Here is a 14,179-nt window from a genome sequence, read left to right as displayed (position 1 = left end):
CGGAATATTATAATAATTTTATGTATGCATAATGGGATATTTGCTGCTAACACGGCCTTCACGGAGAACCGCCCTGACGTCACCAAACCCGCCAGCAAATCAAAAATGACGTATTTTAACTAGTTTTAGAATATTTATTCGTCAAATTGATAACATTTTAATGCAATCATTATAGTATAATTCTCTTAATTTTTTCGATGGTTAAACAGCGAAAATAACTTGTTGTGTTACTTTTAATCAAACAGTATGATTCTTCATCTTTGTGGAACGATTTGCCGCCCTCTGTGTTTTCTCCCTCCTACAACATGGGTCTGTTCAAGACCCATCCTTCCTCTACTCAAAAAAACCTCCACACATTATTCCCAAATATAACATAGATGGAGAGGGAAATTATTTTCCTCGCGGCCTCCTGTGTGGAGTTAATGCAAAAATGATTAATTAATAATCTGCAGGTTTCCTAAGACACATAACCTTGAAAATATGTTAATAAGTTGAAACTCGTGTTAAAATAAAAAGTGGACAGCGAAAAAAACTTTTATTATGAAATATTTAGTCAAAATCATCGGGTAGTAATCATGTTTGGTGTAACATAACTTAATTAGTGTTACATTTACATAAATAAGCCTCTAGCCGGGTATTGGTACCATGGCATGGAAAACGGGCGAACTCATGTGCTTGTCGGGTGTAAAGTAGGCGACACATTACGCTATATGCATCATGACTTGGCCTATTTCAGCGAATCGCTCATCACACATTACCAATAGGAATGTTTGGCAAGTGATATGCTGAAATATGCCAAGCCAGGCATATATAGCGCGCTTATAGCGTGGTCAGTCACAGGCCTAAGGGCTGGTCAGTTAGATACGACCAGGGGTAACCCGCTTATCCGAGTACAATCGCCCAGCAGCACAATACCACCCCACAGTACCTTCACTCCTGGATACTATTAGCTATGCTGATCCCTGTGCGGAATATTTTAGCTACGTTGATTCTCATGGGTACGTTTATCTCATACCTGCGAATTTTAAGATCAGATCTACGCTTATTCCTACCGTGTTTCCTACCTATGTAGATTCATATGCACAAGTTGATTCACATGCCTGTGTTAATTCTTAAGCCTTTGTTGATTATTATACCCACATTGTTGAATAGCGGGCTTACGTTGATCAATATTCCCATATTGACTCTTAAGCCCAGATATGTTAATTCTAATACCTACACATGTTGATTCTTATATCTATCTATGTTGATTCTTATACCTTACTGTTGATTACTACACCTACCTACGATGATTTTTATGCATACGTTGAATCTCATGCATATGCTGGATGCGCACCCCATTGACGGCGCTGTCACGTGATTAATTGCTGAATGCAAAATGCTTTTTTTCAAAGTTTTATTGAACATGCACACATGAGCTGCATTTGATTAAAATGTACACATAAGTTTGCTGTGGACTATGGAAGCTGGTACCTACACGCATTCGCCAGAATTATTATATTTCTTTTTCATATAGTATAGTATATGTTTTTTATATGACTACATAGACATTTTATGATAATGTATTTAAAAAATGACGCTGGAGACTGAAAGCTAATTGCTAATTTCATAACGACAGAGCTCACTAGTAGATTTTCTTCTTCAGCACACTGGTTTTTAATTGCTAGGTAAAATTTCGAATTATATGTAGGTACCCACATTTTAATACATTATCTGGCGTAATAACAATAATAGTTTAATTTATAATGAAAAAAAATAGTAGGTAGGAACATAATTAAGTTGTATGAACATAAAGATTTGCAACATATTTATAAAAATGGCGCCCGAGCAGATATCTTCAGTAGTATAGTGGTAAGTATCCCCGCCTGTCACGCGGGAGACCGGGGTTCGATTCCCCGCTGGAGAGACTTTTTTTTTACATCGCTTTGTTTTTATCTTCATTGTATAATAATAATAATATTTGGATGATTTGTATAGCGCCGTTTTTGTGCAAAATCACCTCAAGGACGCTGTACAAATATATGATATCTTTCTACAATGATCTATCCTATTACTAACCATAGACTAGACGAACTATTTACAACTTATGACTTATACATTTACTTATATATTTACACTAATACAAAACTATATATTACAATTTATTTAAATTCTGTACATGCAGATAATATAGATACTGGACCATACTTACCTCAAAGGTCACCTGAGATTAATCACTGTTCATCCATTATCTGTTAAAGAAATTTATATACAGTTCGCACGCAGAAGACATAATTGGAACGCGTGTAATTGGAAATGATATTATTAATTCTGGTATTTTTTTATTAATTGGAAATGATATTATTGATTCTGGTATTTATGTTCTTTAATGAGCGTGTTGGAAAAGCAACCCTTAAGTTGAGCGGTACAAAAGTAACAGGATTTGATTAGAATTTATTTTCCCAAATGTGATTTATTCCTTAATATGAGACAGATTAATAAGTATACCTACATAGGCCTCGAATAATGTAAAACCAATAAGAAAAGTGTGATGAGGATATATTGTAGGTAATAAAAATTACTCTCAGGCAGCTCTATTGAGAGCCTAAAAAAGTAAATTTTTAGTTTGGACCTGAAATTTGTTGGGCTTGTTATGCATCTTAGCTCCGGAGGGAGTTTAATCCAAGCCTTCGGCCCAGATAATCCGAAACCGAGATCTCCAAACATAATATTTGCCTTGCGCTTAGGTTCCATCAGTCTGCTGATGATGTTGCTGATCTAAGAGTTGACTGCCTCAGACCACTGTTTTCCGGGACGCTTATGTCGATAGTTTAAAAAAAACAACAAATATTTAAAGCAGGTACCTCTATAAAATACTTCAATAAGCTAATTAATTTGACTTGTTTTGTTTCAAAAATCTGCCAAATTTTAAATTTCCTCCTACCTGCGTCATTATAATCGTAACACATATTAGAGTATTGAACCCGCGAGGCCTGAGTGAGAACCCAACGCTTTCGACCACTCGACCAACAAATCAGTAATCTAAATGTGAAAATACGTGATATATATCATCAAATCTAGCAGGTATATCAAAAGATAATACATATGTATTGAAATAAAATGAATAACTTCGTGTTCACAACTATTCAATCAAAAATGATCAACATGTTATGCTACGTATAAACAGAATGAAATTTTCGCGAGCCGAGCAGCGAATATGGGAAAGAACAATGGTTGAGGTTGCTTTATTCCTTTCCAGTAATTCTTGGCTCATTTTTGACATGTTTATGTGCACCCTTACAAAACCAATGGTTACTTCATCAGGAAGAAATCATGAATGATTATTGAAGAATGTTTAAATTGGTTTAAATATTTGTAAAGTTTGAAACTGGTGCAATTCATTTGTAAACATTAACCCTTTAGTAGGTATCAACGTCAAATTACACAATGTAAACAACGCCTTTAAGCAGGGTTACAAGGTACCTTAGAAAATGGTAAGCGATTAATAAAGCTTTGAGTTTTAGTCCTTTGGAATTTCTTCGAGGAAAGAGTAATACCTCCCCGGTCTTCCAGCTGGCCCCGTCCGATAAATTAGTGGTCTTTAAGGCTCGGAAAACGCAGAAAGTCGCGGGCCCGAAGGGGTTGGGTCGGGCCGGCAGTTTGGCATTAAGGGCTACGGAGGGTTAAGACAATCCCCCCACAATGGACTGAAGTGCATTCATTTATCCAGATTCTACAGTGTGATTAGAACATATTTGAAATAAAAGGATGAATTTTTTAAATTCATTTTTCACCTCTTCGATAATTGCAAAATTACATTGTGGCTTCAATTTATATTAAATGAAAATAACCAAATTTAGTTCACACAACTATTTTCAATAAAAATTATCGACACGTTTCAAAACCAATGGTTACTTCATCAGGATACAAGCATGCTGAATATTAATACATAAATTATTCGTTCGATTCATAATGGTTGTTTTTACTATATTTAGACTACAATCATTTATCTATAAAACCATCTCATTGATGCTAATAATATATAGCAATTTAAAGCTTTGATTGGAGTCTTATTAGGAGAGAAGAAAGGTGTTGCAACCGAAACTGCTTACAAATCACAGCTTCAGATGAACATGAACTATAAATATGTAAGGAAGAAAAAACAGGATGGCCGATCACTTACCGCTTACCGCGAAGGAGCACACAACACAGTATAGCGAGTTCCACCTTGACGATACCTCGAGGTAATTATCGCCACAACAAAACGAATTAGGGCTTAAAACGATATTATGCACATTCAAGATAGCCAACTTATTTCTTTTACTTTTCAACGAAATTATGTACACGAAAAACACCAATAACTTGTTTTAAGGTAGTCCCAATCCCTCTTCTGTTTTCAAATAAATATACTCGAATTTGCACATGTTCTTGCCATTGTTCCAAATTTCAAATACTTATCTAGCTAAGTTGTGGTTAGGGATAGATAGGAACTGCATAAATGACATCCCGGTAAGAACTAATCATACTCTTATTTCAAAAGCAGATAAATTGGATTAACTTATTTTAAATTTAAAACAATTGCCAAAATTACTGCAAAATATATGAGCGATTACCAGAATGCTGCCCACCCATTAAATAATAATAAAAATATGTTTTAATACTGATATTAAAAAAAAAAATTTGCTTTTGTTAACGCCTTCATAAAAATCATTCTTAATTTAAAAGAAATAAAACAATCCTTAAGAAGGTATAGGTACCTTTATCGTAATATTCGGCATCGTATCCTTTATTTTGACATTTGAAATCGTCGGTCGTCATAAAATTAGTACCAACACGCTGAAAAAGTGATACTTTCATAATGCCAAAGCTCACGGTTTTGGGTTTTATTACATCAGAAAAATGATCTCTACTTTACAATTAAAATTACTTATGCTACGCTCCATCTCGTCTGTGCGGTGGTGGTGGAACGAGATGAAGTACGTATCACGTGACGAACCAGGCTGTACCCGGTGGCGACGTGTGATGGATTTTTTTGATATTGAAATCATCGGACATGTCTACATTTTTTACTCCAAATATGCTCAGGAATCTGTGGTTAAAATCTTTCGGCTACGTGCTGATCTGATACGCCCCGTATATAAAACTGGTCATATTGGTAAAAAGGTATACCTACCAACACGTATATTGCTCAATATGCCTGAATTTTTCAGTTTCATTGCATTAATTAGATACAAAGCTTTTTAACTGTTCTGTCCATCGTAAAATAAGCATCAATGGCCTCCTGAGGGCGGGTGCTGGGTGCTACCTAGTACCCAGACCCTGCCCATGCCTCCTACGACTAGAGGGTAGAGGGATGAAAGACTAAAGCCTCCTGGTCAGTTCAGCAAACAAACGGGGCGAGACGACTGCGGCCCGCTTAGGAAGACTGCCCTGCCTCGCTCCTAGTGCCCAGTGCCCTTTGCTAATGGGGTGACTTACCCCGGCAGCGGCAGATCACACTCAGTCAGATGGCAAAGGGTGGAAATCTCGTTTTTTGTTTATCTGCATGAATTTAAGTGATTATTCAGTGTTTTTCAGTTTTTAAAATAAGAACACAATTTTTTTTGTCATTCATCAAACCAACTTATTTTGAGCAGGGTTAGGCTTAAAACATATATTTTTGAGACTAGATGAAGTCCCGGCGTTACCCGGGCTTTTAACAAAAAAAAAATAAAAAAACAGATGTAAACAGTAACTTTTCTTTTATTTTTAACGTTAAGGGTGCAAAATTTCATGAAGAAGTATCATAATTCTGTTTTAAGAGGTAGGAAAATCGTATGGAGGCGCATGGAGAAAACAAACTGATACCTATAAAATATTGTTAATACATTAAAATTTAAAATTAATTTAAAATTTGTTTAAAATGGTACTTCAGGCCTTTAACGAATGAATTGATAAGTTTCCTAACAAATTGTCGGTAAAACATGAATGTGTATTCGGGGTGTCAGAACACGTGTTCATAAAAATTCTGATATTTTCGCATTTATGCTTTATATTTATTAGGATAAGCGTAGCTCTGTGAACACTTGTTCAGATATATTCTGAATGAATTGATGGTTTTTTTATAAAATGGCCTCACTTCACGTTTTAAACAGGACTCTTTAGGCAGTGACTTTCCTCTTGTTTCGAATATCAAGTGAAAAATTTCAGCAATCTCGAAATAAACTGTAAATTTGTAGATAAATCAAATCCACGTCGTTTGCCACGAACACTGTTCTTTATATAAACGTGTTAGCGCCCTTGAGGTGATTTTGCACAAAACCGGCACTATACAAATCATCCAAATATTTTTGTTATTTGTTTTTGGGGTGTTATGCCGTGTTGCGCTAACTCCTTCTTTAGCCAACGTTTCGGACAACATTGCAGTGTCCATCACCAGGGCAGATGTGTTATTGTAAATAACACATCTGTCATAATCACCTCCCGAAGTTAGCGCACTTTATCCCCGGACACCTTGTATAAATAGACAGATAGATAAAAATTTTAACTTCGTTTTTATTCACTTTTCTTTTTATATGTAAAGTACCTAATAGTTTCTTATTAAATTATCATAACTTATTCAGGGCAGTTACAAAATGAAAATCGAAATAATATACCCACTGTACAACTACTATTTTTTATGAAATTTTGCACATTTGACTTTCAAATCATCTTATTATGATTACTATCCATGCGGTATTTTGAAAACTACCTTCTCATCCCTTTTTCCACCCCTTAAACAGAAGCCCGGCAAAGCTTGGTGCTTCAGAAATAAGTATAACGTAATAAAGCAGAAAGTGTGTAATGTAAACATCAATTGGAAAGGTGAATTAGCACTGTACTGTTTATTTAATAGATTTTATAACAATTATCGTAATTTTAGCGCGGCTTTGCTTTAAATAATATTAATATTCCCCAAAATTCTAATTGAAATCTTATTTACAGCGCACATCTCAATTAAAGCGAGTGATATATATATTTACCTCGCGTATTAGATGCACCCCACTCATATAAACAAAGCTAAAATTAATTAAGTATTAATTACATGTATTCCATATTAAATCAAATCGCACTCCCCGACAAGTAGGTAGGTACCTCCAACATTTACTACACGAGAGCAACCCTAAACAAGTGAACAAAGATAAATTTGTTTTGTTCAGCAAACTGCTCATAAATCTAACACATATAGAACATTAAGCTGGTAGTACCCATTAGATAATTCATTAGAATTTATCCGTTTTCATATTATGGCGTATTTATTCATTTAGAAGTCAAATATAATACTATGTAACGAGTAGGTTAAGTTTGTACTAAACGTAGAAAAATGGGTATGGCTTTTTTAAAATCAAAATTCTGTTAAGTATGTGACTGCACAACCATTTCCTAATAAAATATTAGTAATTCAGAATATATATGAACACGTGTTCACGCAGGTGGCTTTTTCCTAATAAATATAATGTACGAGATGCGAAATTATCATTTTTTAAGATCACGTGTTCCGACTTCCTCATAACATATTCTTGTTTTACTGATAGTATGTTATGAAATTAGATTCATTCTTTATAGGCCTCTAGTCCCGTTCTTAACAGAAAAACGAATAATTTTACCAGATTTTTAATAAATTAACAGTATTTCATACAAGAGAGTTTAACTTTACATTATTTATCCCAAACAATTACCGCATTTCATTTTACGTGTGCCACTAATAAAATAATAAAATAAAATGTTTAAAATTATTCGATTGTTTCATATTTCAAATAAATTTCCAAATTTAAAAAAATAATAACTGATTAATCACATCTCATTTTAGTCCATAGGTACTTTATGTCTACACTTATTTTTAAATTTGACAATTTTCATTATTTCATGTTTATCCTGACAAAGAAACTTTTGGTTTGGAAACATTTCGGACCTTTTCGATAAATAGTGGTGTAAATTAATTTTGCAATTACTGAGGAAGATATTACTAATTATTCAAAGAATTTAATTCAGCGCAATGCAGCTTCTCTCGTGTCCTTTGAAAATATGCCATAAATCCTGACTGCTTACTGCGAGTATTCCGCAGTTTGTCTTCGTACATTCCTGTGAGTCCTGCACCTTTACCCTCCACCTTCTCCTGTCTGACCCTTAACTGGGGTCATGAGGTGTGAGTCCGCTCACCAATTGATAAAATTTAAACAATTATAAACCTTTTTATTCTAGGATAATTGAAAAAGAAATACATATAACAATCCTGAGACAAAAATGTTTACGAAATAATTAACTATTATAAACAATAATTAATTATGATTACACAATAATTAATTATTAAAAGCAATAATGAATTATTATTGTGCAATAATTAATTATTATAAGCAATAATGAATTATATAGTCAATTATTACTAGGCAATAATTAATTATTAAAAGCAATAATGAATTATATATGCAATAATCAGTTATTATTAGCTAATAATTAATAATTATAAGCAATTAAGTAATTATTACTATGCAATAATGAATTTTTATAAGCAATAATTAATTATTATTATTCAATAATGAATTATTATAAGCAATGATTAGTTAAGTATTATCAGGAATAATTGATTATGTATTGCCAGCAATAAGTGATTATTATAAGCAATAATTAATTATTATAACCAATAATTAATAATCATAAGCAATAATTAACTATTATAAGCAATGATTACTAGCCAAAAACATAAATAAAAATATAAACCGAAAAAAATTAAATATGCAATAATTGTTGAATAAAATACTCGGATGTATTTATTGAATTATTTGGCGGATAAAAATAAGCCGAAGTAGCGCAGTGGCTTAGTGCACCTGACCGGAAATCAGAATTCAATTTCCGTCGACGGCATTTATTTTTTTCTAAAAATTTTTTCAATTTACATTTTGTGTTTCAGACTAATAATTATTGCTTATAATAATTTGATATCCTTTGTGCTTAAAAACCTTTTCTTGTGAACATAAGTTTATCTTTAATAAAAAATAATTACTTAATTATATCTGAATACTGGGTATGGTCTGTTATATATGGACATGGAATTAATTGCACATAACCATGAGCCTCGTATTCCTATGGGAAAACTACAAAGCTGGTAAAAATATTTGAAATTCGGTTGACTTTTCTAAAGCAATTGCACTTCGTTCCAGAATCGAAGACAATGACAAAACTTCATCGTCCTGGTGAGCAAACCTTGCTTGTTTTCACCATTAAACACTTTTGAATATCTAGGTTACCTTGGATTACATTTAAATTTTAGAAAAAAAAATACAGAATTGCAACATTTTTGCATATTTCAAACATTTTGAATGTGAATCACTTAACAATCCTAGAGTATTTTATTTTGTTTTCCACCTTATGTAATTAATAAAATAAACTGTTACGATGGAATATAATGTGGTTTGACTGCTCCATCTCTCGTTTTCATTGAAAATTATGATATTTTAAATTTAGCTGCGGTATGACTTGCCCATAGGAATTATATTGATTTTTTTCGGCTAACCAAAAATTTTAATGTAAAATACTCTAATTAAATAGTAGGTAAAGTATTTACCTAAGACCTGGACTCCATTGTGATTTCTAGTCGCGCGATTGTTCAATCGCTAAAATAATACTTAATTTTCAAATGTTTCAAAAACAGGTGCACCCAGATGCCTAAACAACTTGCACTAGATATTTGGTCGCCGCGATTAATAGTACGACTAAAACTCTCAGTGGAGTCCTGGGTATCGAATCCAGGCCCCTCGCAATCTTCGTCGAAAGTACATACATTGGTCGACCTTCTTATTCTTGAGTCTCGTCGATGGTACATATTTACATATACCATACGTCAAAAGACATTCCACTCAAACAACGAGTGGGTCCAACCACTCGTTATTCGAGAGAATGACTTCGTCGAGAATCGATAAACAGTCCCAGAGAAACAAAACAAGCTTTAAAAAAAATTATAAAGCTCCCGTATTAAATTTGTTTTATTTCTTTTCGTTTTCGTTTAAGGATTACGTTATCACTCTAATTCGTACTTCGAAGCATTTTGAGCATGCTACCTTTAGTCTAAATCAACATCATTAACCGCTCTGCCACTAGATAAGTAACAAATCAACTCTGCGAAAAATCTTTATTACGACCAAATATGTTATCAATATACCAGGACATCCCCTACTCTATCCGGAAGTCACGTGTCGCTATAGTTTTCTCTGGCAAAAATAATAAAAACAGAACAAGACACGTGCCAGGTCAGGCCACACGGCTCACGGCCACACAGCGCGAGACAGGACGGCCGGACCAGCTGTCCGGACTGACGGACCAATAAGACGCCTCCAGTCTAGTCAGGAAGCGATTGGATTATGGAATGTTTGTGTTTGTTTAGTGAGGAATTGATTGATCTATTGGACATTGGACGCCCACCTAGAGGACATGAAAAGTGACTTATGACTTTTATTATGTATGTGTGTTATAATGTAAAGTCATCGCATGTTTATGAGATCATCGAGTATGGGATATTCCATATATTATTTGTACTTGCTCAATACCAACAAATCAAATTTGTTTTCGTGTGCCAAATTCTGAAAAGTATTTTTTTTAATATATTAAAACTGACGCGCTTAAATAATCTGAAGGATCAGGGATTCATATTTCATAATCATTTAATTTTAATCAGAAAATAAATATGTGACGATGTCACTTGAATGGCTGATGTAAAAATCTACATTTTGACCGCACATATCTACGGTAGGTACTGATCGGAATGTATACCAACAATTCAAAACATTCTATCTTCAGAATGTTCCAATTAATGTGACCCGTTCGAAATCACATGAAATTTCGTTGTAGGAGAAGATCTCCCTTTCGAAGAATCAGTTCCAATTTTGAAAATTCAATTCAAATAATTTTCAGTTAAAAATATCACATTGTAGGTAGGTAGGTACTTTATCGCTTCTCCAAACAAACACTTCGAATTTTGAAAACTATGACACTTAAACTCAAAGCAAAAGTAGTAAAATCGAATCAGAATTATAGACAGACAGCTGAAATCATAATATTTAATCATTATTATAGAATCGAAATGTTTTGTGATATAAACTGGTTTCTCTTTTCCTCATGTTCTGATAGTATGGAATACGTAAATACTTTTAAGCGATACAGCTGTTTCGCCTTCCGATAGCATTTTTAACCCCACCACAGTTACATCTACAGTTGATAGATAGAATGGAATTGGCACTGTTCTAAAGTTACTAAAACATGTATAGATTTTCATGGCCAATCCGTCTGATGTTAGCACCTAAATATAAAATTGAAATATAGTTAGTAAAAATTTTCACTAAATTCGTCGACGCAAGAATTAATTAAAAATATGTATTGTAATTGTTCAAAAGTTCCAAAGCTCATAAGAAAACGACTCTATCGACCAATTTGGAAGCTTTGTAAAGTTTACTCGGATGTGACGAAAGCTTCTTGCGTGGAACTTTTGCCGCTCGTCGCTAGATGCCAATATTCGACCGACATTTTCCCATGGGATTGAATCAACAATTTTATTTCATTTTTTCCAAAACTTTGTACAATTTAAATACTTGTATTCATGTTTATGTGTTTTAAAATATTGCTCACGTACAGACCCTCCCTGAGATGGAGTTAACTCTATGTGACGCCCCTTTCTGGCATTTTCCGGCAAAAAATAATAAAAAGTTACCATTCAATTAACCATTAAAAATATTTTAATTGTTAAATAATTTAATAAGTAAAACTATTTTCGCTGCATAAATTAAAGATTATCACAAGCTAAAAGCTCCGACCAATATATATATATATATTTTATCCAGTGATTGTTCCGTGGGGGATGTTGTGTTGGTGTTACTTTATCATTTTTATGATTTTCTCATATTTATGTTTGTAAACATAGTCTTCGTGTCTGAAGATTCCTTCTTCTTCATATTTCTAGAACTCAACTTCGTGTTTATTGGTTCCCTCATCTTCGTGTTTGTATACATCATCGTCATGTTTGTATATTTCCTCATCTTCGTGATTGTAGACATCGTTTGTCAATTTCCTTATCTTCATGTTTGCAGACTTCATTTTCAAGTTTGTAGATTTCCTCATCCTCATATTTGTTTACCGTAGGTAATTGTTAATTCATTCTTTATCTCACCTTCGTGTTTATTTAGTCATATTTCGATGTTTTTTTATTGAGTACAATAATTAGGTATCATTAAAAAATATTAAATTTTAAACGGGTTACTTAATTTAACTAATTTACATGCAGAATCTTGATGCTTGATATTTACATACTCGTATAAACAAATAAATATAATTAAAAATAACCAATTTGTTAATAATCAAAACAGCACGAAAATTGACGCAATATCACACAAGTCGTCTGTATGCGTTTATAGAAAATTTGACCGTGTATAGGTATTTGTGGATAGGTATTCGAGAATCAGGGTAGCGGAGTGACGGGTGCGGGTAGCACATAGCACCGTGCCACTGCGGCACCGCCCAAGCGTGCTAAAGGTGCTATAGCCGGTAATAAATTAACCCGCTTTAACAACCCCGCCAGCCCCCCGTGGCACATGGCAAAATATTTTCACCGGTCCCATTACATGTGTTGAGATTTTTGATTTTGTTTAACGAATTCCCATTACGGTTCAGTCACACGGAAGGAGGACGAGTGGGTCACCATTTGTTATTCACGCCACACTGCTCATCAACACAATGATAATCTGAAATATACATAGATACGGTTGCACACTGCTTGGGAATAACTGATTTATTAAGTGTTTTTATTAAAATTGCGACATGCCTCCCCATTATAAGAGTGAATGCCAATTTTTTTACATCTGTATGGTATCGTAGGTAAGTTGGATGAAAAGGTTTTGTGAATCTATACACACCCATAAACAAGACAATACTTTACAAGGTTTGCAAGAAAGAAATTTTGGATATTGATGTAAACAATATCTCTTGACCTAAGATTGAGTTTGTTTAGATTCTGTATCAACTATCGCGAATCGCATGAAAAAGTTAGAACCAATAATTTATTGTAAGTTATCCTTTCAAAGCTTTAATCGCCACAACATCGTCTTAAGACAGTTTTTTGGTGATAAGTTACATGATATTGAGTATTTAAATCCAACCAGTCAGTTTCTTCAGTCCTTTCCATTTTAGTAAATATTATGTACCTATACTTCAATTAATATGTAAGTATTCTAGCGATCATGTTGTTTGAGATGTATCTTCATTAGATATACTGGCTTATTAGTGCAGTCGCGGGCGGCGCCAGCGTAACATGAGAGTCACCTCTTCATTGGTTAATTCTTCATGACGCCTGCAAAGATTACTTTGTACATGTATTATAAAATTATTATTAGAACCCAAAACTGTGCATGTTTCCATGAATTAATTATTTAGATACAAAATAACTTCAGCAGTCCGAAGACACTTTTTAACTCCATACGATATGTTCACGTTAAAAAATAAATCCTTGAAATATGTATACATACCTAATCTTTCAATTTTCTAAAGCTTTTCAACGATCATCTTTGCACGCTTATTGTGAATGTGCATCGCAGCATGTATCCCATATACCGTGAACAATGTTATACAAACATGAATTTACAAATCACAATGACGGTTTTTTTTACTTTAAAAAGGCACTGGCGATAAAAAATTACAGTAAAAGCCGCCAGTTAGTTACCTTAAAATGACAACCACCTATTTTATGAGAGCTTTAGGGGCAGGGGTTGTAGGAAGGGTAGGTACTAACCATTATGGCCAAAGCTTGTTATAAAGAGGTCGATGAGGTATGAACAATATATCTGCAGAGTGGATGCGAGCACAGTGGGCTGGGGGAGTGTAGTGGCTATTTTTAGTGCCCACCACGTGTAGGTAGGTGTACAGATGGAAGCATACCGGACGGTAGCACAGTGCACTAAATTAAAATAAACTTTATTTTTAAATATGCATATTAAAGGTCATAATCAAGCATATTATAATAGTTTTTTTTTCAATGCGTAGGTACCGGCTACCTGGTTGGTTTTCTGTCTGAATAACATATTTATTTTTCATTAGCCTTTTTAATTTTTCTTACGATTTTAAATATAAATCTGATTTTAATAAATAATTTAGCACTAAAAATTATCTTGGTAAGCGATTATAAAAAAAATCCAAATAAAAAAAA

The 14,179-nt window shown here is 33.6% G+C and overlaps 1 non-coding gene across 1 annotated transcript; it reads left to right on the top strand.

Annotated features, from left to right (window-relative positions):
• Positions 1 to 1,834: 1,834 nt before the first annotated feature.
• TRNAD-GUC (transfer RNA aspartic acid (anticodon GUC)) lies at positions 1,835 to 1,906 on the top strand. The gene has a single exon. It is a non-coding gene; the product is annotated as a tRNA-Asp (tRNA).
• Positions 1,907 to 14,179: the final 12,273 nt, after the last annotated feature.

The sequence above is a fragment of the Hesperophylax consimilis genome, chromosome 1 (genome assembly GCF_061612785.1).
Source record: "Hesperophylax consimilis isolate HC1 chromosome 1, BYU_Hcon_1.0, whole genome shotgun sequence".
NCBI lineage: Eukaryota > Metazoa > Arthropoda > Insecta > Trichoptera > Limnephilidae > Hesperophylax > Hesperophylax consimilis.
The sequence above is the reverse complement of the archived record's forward strand: the minus strand, read 5'-3'. Positions and strand labels throughout refer to the sequence as shown.